The sequence below is a fragment of the Arachis hypogaea genome, chromosome 10 (assembly GCF_003086295.3).
Source record: "Arachis hypogaea cultivar Tifrunner chromosome 10, arahy.Tifrunner.gnm2.J5K5, whole genome shotgun sequence".
NCBI classification, from domain to species: Eukaryota; Viridiplantae; Streptophyta; class Magnoliopsida; order Fabales; family Fabaceae; genus Arachis; species Arachis hypogaea.
The window spans coordinates 14,298,184-14,308,325 of NC_092045.1; the positions used below are offsets into that span (position 1 = coordinate 14,298,184).

The 10,142-nt window shown below is 40.1% G+C and overlaps 2 non-coding genes across 2 annotated transcripts; one reads left to right on the forward strand and one right to left on the reverse strand.

Moving 5' to 3' along the window:
* Positions 1-557: 557 nt before the first annotated feature.
* Positions 558-665, reverse strand: LOC112719422 (small nucleolar RNA R71). The gene has a single exon (XR_003161725.1). It is a non-coding gene; the product is annotated as a small nucleolar RNA R71 (small nucleolar RNA).
* A 6,325-nt stretch (positions 666-6,990) lies between these two features.
* Positions 6,991-7,098, forward strand: LOC112719213 (small nucleolar RNA R71). Its single transcript, XR_003161524.1, has one exon. It is a non-coding gene; the product is annotated as a small nucleolar RNA R71 (small nucleolar RNA).
* Positions 7,099-10,142: the final 3,044 nt, after the last annotated feature.

Consider the following 10,142-nt stretch of genomic DNA (forward strand, 5'->3'; position numbering starts at 1 on the left):
TTCTTTTCTATTCTCTTCTTTTTCATATGAGTAGGAGCAAGGACAAGGACATTCTTGTTGAAGCAGATCTTGAACCTGAAAGGACTCTGAAGAGGAAGCTAAGAGCAGCTAAAACACAACACTCTAAAGAGAACCTTACAGAAAATCTCGAAAAAGAAGGAGACATGGCCGAACCCAACAACAATGCAAGGAAGATGCTTGGTGACTTTACTGCACCAAATTCCAACTTACATGGAAGAAGCATCTCAATCCCTACCATTAGAGCAAATAATTTTGAGCTAAAGCCTCAATTAATTTCTCTGATGCAACAGAATTGCAAGTTTTATGGACTTCCATCAGAAGATCCTTTTCAGTTCTTAACTGAATTCTTGCAGATCTATGATACTGTTAAGACCAATGGGGTTGATCCCAAGGTCTACAGACTTATGCTTTTCCCTTTTGCTGTAAGAGATAGAGCTAGAGTATGGTTGGACTCTTAACCTAAAGATAGCCTGAACTCTTGGGATAAGCTGGTCACGACTTTTTTAGCCAAGTTCTTTCCTCCTCAAAAGCTTAGCAAGCTTAGAGTGGATGTTCAAACCTTCAGACAGAAAGAATGTGAATCCCTCTATGAAGCTTGGGAGAGATACAAGAAACTGATCAAAAAGTGTCCTTCTGACATGCTTTTAGAATGGACCATCCTGGATATATTCTATGATGGTCTATTTGAATTGTCTAAGATGTCATTGGACCATTCTGTAGGTGGATCTATTCACCTAAAGAAAATGCCTGCAGAAGCTCAAGAACTCATTGACATGGTTGCAAATAACCAGTTCATATACACTTCTGAAAGGAATCCTGTGAGTAATGGGATGCCTCAGAGGAAGGGAGTTTTTGAAATTGATGCTCTGAATGCCATATTGGCTCAGAACAAAATGTTGACTTAGCAAGTCAACATGATTTCTCAGAGTCTGAATGGATTGCAAAATACATCCAACAGTACTAAAGAGGCATCTCCTGAAGAAAAAGCCTATGATCTTGAGAACCCTGCAATGGCAGAGGTGAATTATATGGGTGTAGCCTATGGAAATACCTATAATCCCTCATGGAGAAATCATCCAAATTTCTCATAGAAGGATCAACAAAAGCCTCAACAAGGCTTTAATAATGGTAGAAGAAACAAGTTTAGCAACAGCAAACCTTTTCCATCATCTTCTCAGCAACAGACAGAGAATTCTGAGCAGAGTCCCTCTAGCTTAGCAAACATAGTCTCTGATCTATCTAAGGCCATTCTAAGTTTCATGAATGAAATAAAGTCCTCCATTAGAAATTTGGAGGCACAAGTGGGCCAGCTGAGTAAAAGAGTCACTGAAACTCCTCCTAGTACTCTCCCAAGCAATACAGAAGAGAATCCCAAAAGAGAGTGCAAGGCCATAACTGTGAGCAACATGGCCGAACCTGGAGAGAGTGGAAAGGACGTGAATCCCAGTGAGGAAGACCTCTTGGGACGTCCTCTGGACAAAAAGGAGTTTCCAATTGAGGAATCTAAGGAATCTGAGGCTCACCTACGGACCATAGAGATTCCATTAAGCCTCCTTTTACCATTGGTATGCGAAATTGTGATCAATACTTTTCACAAATCAAATAATCCCCGGTAATGAAACCAAAAACTTGGTGTTCAATACCATGGCATAAACACAACTTCGCACAACTAACCATCAAGTGTACTGGGTCGTGCAAGTAATAAACCTTACGCGAGTAAGGGTCGATCCCACAGAGATTGTTGGTATGAAGCAAGCTATGGTCACCTTGTAAATCTTAGTCAGGCAAACTCAAATGGGTATGGTGATATGCGAATAAAACATAAAGATAAAGATAGAGATACTTATGTAATTCATTGGTAGGAATTTCAGATAAGCGTATGAAGATGCCTTCCCTTCCGTCTCTCTGCTTTCCTACTGTCTTCATCCAATCCTTCTTCCTCCTTTCCATGGCAAGCTTAAGCAAGGGTTTCACCGTTGTCAGTGGCTACCTCCCATCCTCTCAGTGGAAATGTTCAACGCACCCTGTCACGGCACGGCTATCCATCTGTCGGTTCTCAATCAGGCCAGAATAGAATCCAGTGATTCTTTTGCGTTTGTCACTAACGCCCCGCCCTCAGGAGTTTGAAGCACGTCACAGTCATTCAATCATTGAATCCTACTCAGAATACCACAGACAAGGTTAGACCTTCCGGATTCTCTTGAATGCCGCCATCAGTTCTAGCCTATACCACGAAGATTCCGGTTAAAGAATCCAAGAGATATTCACCCAATCGAAGGTAGAACGGAGGTGGTTGTCAGTCACACGTTCATAGGTGAGAATGATGATGAGTGTCACGGATCATCACATTCATCAAGTTAAAGAACAAGTGATATCTTAGAACAAGAACAAGCGGAATTGAATAGAAGAACAATAGTAATTGCATTAATACTCGAGGTACAGCAGAGCTCCACACCTTAATCTATGGTGTGTAGAAACTCCACCGTTGAAAATACATAAGTACAGGGTCTAGGAATGGCCGAATGGCCAGCCTCCCAATGATCTAAGATAGCATAAAAATGAAGATAGCTACCCAGATATCTCAATACAATAGTAAAAGGTCTTACTTATAGAAAACTAGTAGCCTAGGGTGTACAGAGATGAGTAAAAGACATAAAAATCCACTTTCGGGCCCACTTGGTGTGTGCTTGGGCTGAGCAATGAAGCATTTTCGTGTAGAGACTCTTCTTGGAGTTAAACGCCAGCTTTTATGCCAGTTTGGGCGTTTAACTCCCATTTTGGTGCCAGTTTCGGCGTTTAACGCTGGAATTTCTGAGGGTGACTTTGAACGCCGGTTTGGGCTACCAAATCTTGGGCAAAGTATGGACTATCATATATTGCTGGAAAGCCCAGGATGTCTACTTTCCAACGCCGTTGAGAGCGCGCCAATTGCGCTTCTGTAGCTCCAGAAAATCCACTTCGAGTGCAGGGAGGTCAGAATCCAACAGCATCTGCAGTCCTTTTCAGTCTCTGAATCAGATTTTTGCTCAGGTCCCTCAATTTCAGCTAGAAAATACCTGAAATCACAGAAAAACATACAAACTCATAGTAAAGTCCAGAAAAGTGAATTTTAACTAAAAACTAATAAAAATATACTAAAAACTAACTAGATCATACTAAAAACAATGCCAAAAAGCGTACAAATTATCCGCTCATCACAACACCAAACTTAAATTGTTGCTTGTCCTCAAGCAACTGAAAATCAAAATAGGATAAAAAGAAGAGAATATGCAATGAATTCCAAAAACATCTATGAAGATCAGTATCAATTAGATGAGCGGGGCTTTTAGCTTTTTGCCTCTGAACAGTTTTGGCATCTCACTCTATCCTTTGAAATTCAGAATGGTTGGCTTCTTTAGGAACTCAGAATCCAGATAGTGTTATTGATTCTCCTAGTTAAGTATGATGATTCTTGAACATAGCTACTTATTGAGTCTTGGCCGTGGCCCAAAGCACTCTGTCTTCCAGTATTACCACCGGATACATACATGCCACAGACACATAATTGGGTGAACCTTTTCAGATTGTGACTCAGCTTTGCTAGAGTCCCCAATTAGAGGTGTCCAGGGTTCTTAAGCACACTCTCTTTGCCTTGGATCACAACCTTATTTCTTTTCTTTTTCTTTCTTTTTTTTTCTCTTTTTTTTTTCGAATATAATTTTTTTTTCATTGCTTTTTCTTGCTTCAAGAATCATTTTAATGATTTTTCAGATCCTCAGTAACATGTCTCCTTTTTCATCATTCTTTCAAGAGCCAACATTCATGAACCACAAATTCAAAAGACATATGCACTGTTTAAGCATACATTCAGAAAACAAAAGTATTGCCACCACATCAAAATAATTAAACTGTTATAAAATTTAAAATTCATGCAATTCTTTTCTTTTTCAATTAAGAACATTTTTCATTTAAGAAAGGTGATGGATTCATAGGACATTCATAACTTTAAGGCATAGACACTAAGACACTAATGATCACAAGATACAAACATAGATAAACATAAGCAATAATTTTCGAAAAACAGGAATTAAAGAACAAGGAAATTAAAGAACGGGTCCACCTTAGTGATGGCGGCTTGTTCTTCTTCTTGAAGATCCTATGGAGTGTTTGAGCTCCTCAATGTCCCTTCCTTGTCTTTGTTGCTCCTCTCTCATGATTCTTTGATCTTCTCTAATTTCATGGAGGATGATGGAGTGTTCTCGATGCTCCACCCTTAGTTGTCCCATGTTGGAACTCAATTCTCCTAGGGAGGTGTTTAGTTGCTCCCAATAGTTTTGTGGAGGAAAGTCCATGACTCGGAGGTAGAAGCTTTTGCCTTCCCTTTCCTCTTTCTAGAGGTTTCTCCGGCCTTGGATGCCATAAATGGTTATGGAAAAACAAAAAGCAATGCTTTTACCACACCAAACTTAAAATGTTTGCTCGTCCTCGAGCAAAAGAAGAAAGAAGAGAGTAGAAGAAGAAGAAATGAAGGAGATGGGAATGGCTTTTGTTTTCGGCCAAGAAGGGGAAGAAGTAGTGTTTAGGTTGTGTGAAAATGAAGGAGTGAAGGAGGGTTTATATAGGAGTGGGGGAAGGGTAGGGTTCGGTCAATTGAGGGTGGGTTTGGGTGGGAAAGTGGTTTGAATTTGAATGGTGAGGTAGGTGGGGTTTTATGAAGGATGGATGTGAGTGGTGAAGAGAAAGATGGGATTTGATAGGTGAAGGGTTTTTGGGGAAGAGGTGTTGAGGTGATTGGTGAATGGGTGAAGAAGAGAGAGAGTGGTGGGGTAGGTAGGGATCCTGTGGGGTCCACAGATCCTTAGGTGTCAAGGAAAAGTCATCCCTGCACCAAATGGCAAGCAAAATCTCGTTTTGTGCCAATTCTGGCGTTAAACGCCGGGCTGGTGCCCATTTCTGGCGTTTAACGCCAGCTTCTTGCCCTTTTCTGGCGTTTAACGCCAGTCTGGTGCCCCTTTCTGGCGTTAAACGCCCAGAATGGTGCCAGACTGGGCGTTAAACGCCCAATAGCTAGCCTCACTGGCGTTTAAACGCCAGTGGGTTCTTCCTCCAGGGTGTGCTGTTTTTCTTTCTGTTTTTCATTCTGTTTTTGCTTTTTTCATTGATTTTGTGACTTCTCATGATCATCAACCTACAAAAAACATAAAATAACAAAAGAAAATAGTTAATTATAAAACATTGGGTTGCCTCCCAACAAGCGCTTCTTTAATGTCATTAGCTTGACAGAGGACTCTCATGGAGCCTCAGAAATGCTCAGAGCTATGTTGGAACCTCCCAACACCAAACTTAGAGTTTGAATGTGGGGGTTCAACACCAAACTTAGAGTTTGGTTGTGGCCTCCCAACACCAAACTTAGAGTTTGACTGTGGGGGCTCTGTTTGGCTCTGTTTTGAGAGAAGCTCTTCATGCTCCCTCTCCATGATGACAGAAGGATATCCTTGAGCCTTAAACACCAAGGATTCTTCAGTCACTTGAATGATCAACTCTCCTCTATCAACATCAATCACAGCCTTTGCTGTGGCTAGGAAAGGTCTGCCAAGGATGATAGATTCATCCATGCACTTCCCAGTCTCTAGGACTATAAAATCAGCAGGGATGTAATGGTCTTCAACTTTTACCAGAACATCCTCTACAAGTCCATAGGCTTGTTTTCTTGAATTGTCTGCCATCTCTAGTGAGATTTTTGCAGCTTGCACCTCAAAGATTCCTAACTTCTCCATTACAGAGAGAGGCATGAGGTTTACACTTGACCCTAAGTCACACAAGGCCTTCTTGAAGGTCATGGTGCCTATGGTACAAGGTATTGAAAACTTCCCAGGATCCTGTCTCTTTTGAGGCAGTTTCTGCCTAGACAAGTCATCCAATTCTTTGGTGAGCAAAGGGGGTTCATCCTCCCAAGTCTCATTTCCAAATAACTTGTCATTCAACTTCATGATTGCTCCAAGGTATTTAGCAACTTGCTCTTCAGTGACATACTAATCCTCTTCAGAGGAAGAATACTCATCAGAGCTCATGAATGGCAGAAGTAAGTCCAATGGAATCTCTATGGTCTCAATTTGAGCCTCAGATTCCCATAGTTCCTCATTGGGGAACTCATTGGAGGTCAGTGGACGTCCATTGAGGTCTTCCTCAGTGGCGTTCACTGCCTCTTCTTCCTCCCAAAATTCGGCCATGTTGATGGCCTTGCATTCTCCTTTTGGATTTTCTTCTGTATTGCTTGGGAGAGTACTAGGAGGGAGTTCAGTAATTTTCTTGCTCAGCTGACCCACTTGTGCCTCCAAGTTTCTAATGGAGGACCTTGTTTCAGTCATGAAACTTTGAGTGGTTTTGATTAGATCAGAGACCATGGTTGCTAAGTCAGAGGTATTCTGCTTAGAACTCTCTGTCTGTTGCTGAGAAGATGATGGAAAAGGCTTGCTATTGCTAAACCTGTTTCTTCCACCATTATTATTGTTGAAACCTTGTTGAGGTCTCTGTTGATCCTTCCATGAAAAATTTGGATGATTTCTCCATGAAGGATTATAGGTGTTTCCATAGGGTTCTCCCATGTAATTCACCTCTTCCATTGAAGGGTTCTCAGGATCATAAGCTTCTTCCTCAGATGAAGCTTCCTTAGTACTGCTTGGTGAATTTTGCATTCCAGACAGACTTTGAGAAATCATATTGACTTGTTGGGTCAATATTTTGTTCTGAGCCAATATGGCATTCAGAGTATCAATCTCAAGAACTCCTTTCTTCTGACTAGTCCCATTGTTCACAGGATTTCTTTCAGAAGTGTACATGAATTGGTTGTTTGCAACCATTTCAATCAGCTCTTGAGCTTCTGTAGGCGTCTTCTTCAGATGAAGAGATCCTCCAGCAGAGCTATCCAAAGACATCTTGGACAGTTCAGAGAGACCATCATAGAAAATACCTTATGATGATCCATTTAGAAAGCATATCAGAAGGACACTTTCTGATTAATTGTTTGTATCTTTCCCAAGCTTCATAGAGGGATTCTCCTTCCTTCTGTCTGAAGGTTTGGACTTCCACTCTAAGCTTACTCAATTTTTGAGGTGGAAAGAACTTTGCCAAGAAGGCATTGACTAGCTTTTCCCAAGAGTCCAGGCTTTCTTTAGGTTGAGAGTCCAACCATGTCCTAGCTCTGTCTCTTACAGCAAAAGGGAATAGCATAAGTCTGTAGACCTCAGGGTCAACCCCATTAGTCTTGACTGTGTCACAGATTTGCAAGAATTCAGCTAAAAACTAATGAGGATCTTCCAATGAAAGTCCATGGAACTTGCAATTCTGTTGCATTAGAGAAACTAATTGAGGCTTAAGCTCAAAGTTGTTTGCTCCAATGGTAGGGATAGAGATGCTTCTCCCATAGAAGTCGGGAGTAGGTGCAGTAAAGTCACCCAGCACCTTCCTTGCATTGCTAGCATTGTTGTTGTTTTCGGCTGCCATGAGTTCTTCTTCCTTGAAGAATTCAGTTAGGTCCTCTACAGAGAATTGTGCCTTAGCTTCTCTTAGCTTTCGCTTCAAGGTCCTTTCAGGTTCAGGGTCAGCCTCAACAAGAATGCTTTTGTCTCTGCTCCTGCTCATAAGAAAGAGAAGAGAACAAGGAAATATGGAATCCTCTATGTCACAGTATAGAGATTCCTTGAGGTGTCAGAGGAAAAGAAAAATGGAAGGCAGAAGTAGAAAATTCGAACTTTATCAAAGAAGATGGAGTTCGAATTTTGCATTAAGGGATAGTGTTAGTCCATAAATAGAAGGATGTGAGAAGAAGGGAAGTAATTTTTCGAAAATCAAGTAAAAGATTTTGAAAACATTTTGAAAAACTTTGATTGATAATTTTCGAAAACAAAAGTGGGAAAGAAATCAAGTGATTTTTGAAAAAGAATTTGAAATTAGAAATCAAAAAGATTTGATTGAAAACTTATTTTGAAAAAGATATGGTTAAGGAGATATGATTGGTTTTAAAAAGATGTGATTGAGAAGATATGATTTGAAAAACATTTTTAAAAAGATTTAATTTTGAAAATTAGTAACTTGCCTAACAAGAAAAGATATGATTCAAACATTAAACCTTTCTCAACAGAAAAGGCAACATACTTGAAATGTTGAATCAAACCATTAATTGATAGCAAGTATTTTTGAAAAAGGAAAGAAATTAATTTTGAAAACATATGATTGAAAAGATATGATTTGAAAAAGATTTGATTTTGAAAAACTTTGAAAACTTGAAAAAAATTTGCATTGAAAACAGAATCTTCCCTCTTGTGCCATCCTGGCGTTAAACGCCCAGAATGGTGCACATTCTGGCATTTAACGCCCAAAACACTACCTTTTTGGGTGTTAAACGCCCAACCAGGTACCTGGCTGGCGTTTAAACGCCAGTCTGTCCTTCTTCACTGGGCGTTTTGAATGCCCAGCTTTTTCTGTGCAATTCCTCTGCTGTATGTTCTTAATCTTCAATTCTCTGTATTATTGACTTGAGAAGACACAAATTAAAAATATTTATGGATTTTTTTTAATAATCAAAATGCAACTAAAATCAAATAACAATGCGTGCAAGACACCAAACTTAGCAGTTTGTATACTACTGACACTAATAGGAATGCATATAAGACACATAAACACTCAAGTCAAGAGAATTCAAAGATTAGAGTAAGAAATCATCAAGAATTATTTGAAGATCCTTAAGACACATGAATGAATGCATGCAATTGACACCAAACTTAACATGAGACTAGACTCAAACAAGAAATATATTTTTTTTTTGATTTTATAATTTTGTAATTTTTTTGTGTGATTTTCGAAAATTAAGTGGAAAAAGATATCAAAATTCTTAATGAGAATTCCAGGAATCATGCAATGTTTAGTCTAAGACTCCGGTCCAGGAATTAGACATGGCTTCACAGCCAGCCAAGCTTTCAAAGAAAGCTTCGGTCCAAAACACTAGACATGGCCAATGGCCAGCCAAGCCTTAGCAGATCACTGCTCCAACAGCAAGATTGATAGAAATCAACAAGCTCTTGTGATGATAAGTTGAAACCTCGGTCCAATGAAATTAGACATGGCCTCTCAGCCAGCCAGACTTCAACAAATCATCATGAAACTCTAGAATTCATCTTCAAGAATTCCGAAAAAAAAATACCTAATCTAAGCAACAAGATGAACCGTTAGTTGTCCAAACTCAACAATCCCCGGCAACGGCGCCAAAAACTTGGTATGCGAAATTGTGATCAATACTTTTCACAAATCAAATAATCCCCGGTAATGAAACCAAAAACTTGGTGTTCAATACCATGGCATAAACACAACTTCGCACAACTAACCAGCAAGTGTACTGGGTCGTCCAAGTAATAAACCTTACGCGAGTAAGGGTCGATCCCACAGAGATTGTTGGTATGAAGCAAGCTATGGTCACCTTGTAAATCTTAGTCAGGCAAACTCAAATGGGTATGGTGATATGCGAATAAAACATAAAGATAAAGATAGAGATACTTATGTAATTCATTGGTAGGAATTTTAGATAAGCGTATGAAGATGCCTTCCCTTCCGTCTCTCTGCTTTCCTACTGTCTTCATCCAATCCTTCTTCCTCCTTTCCATGGCAAGCTTAAGCAAGGGTTTCACCGTTGTCAGTGGCTACCTCCCATCCTCTCAGTGGAAATGTTCAACGCACCCTGTCACGGCACGGCTATCCATCTGTCGGTTCTCAATCAGGCCGGAATAGAATCCAGTGATTCTTTTGCGTCTGTCACTAACGCCCCGCCCTCAGGAGTTTGAAGCATGTCACAGTCATTCAATCATTGAATCCTACTCAGAATACCACAGACAAGGTTAGACCTTCCGGATTCTCTTGAATGCCGCCATCAGTTCTAGCCTATACCACGAAGATTCCGGTTAAAGAATCCAAGAGATATTCACCCAATCGAAGGTAGAACGGAGGTGGTTGTCAGTCACACGTTCATAGGTGAGAATGATGATGAGTGTCACGGATCATCACATTCATCAAGTTAAAGAACAAGTGATATCTTAGAACAAGAACAAGCGGAATTGAATAGAAGAACAATAGTAATTGCATTAATACTCGAG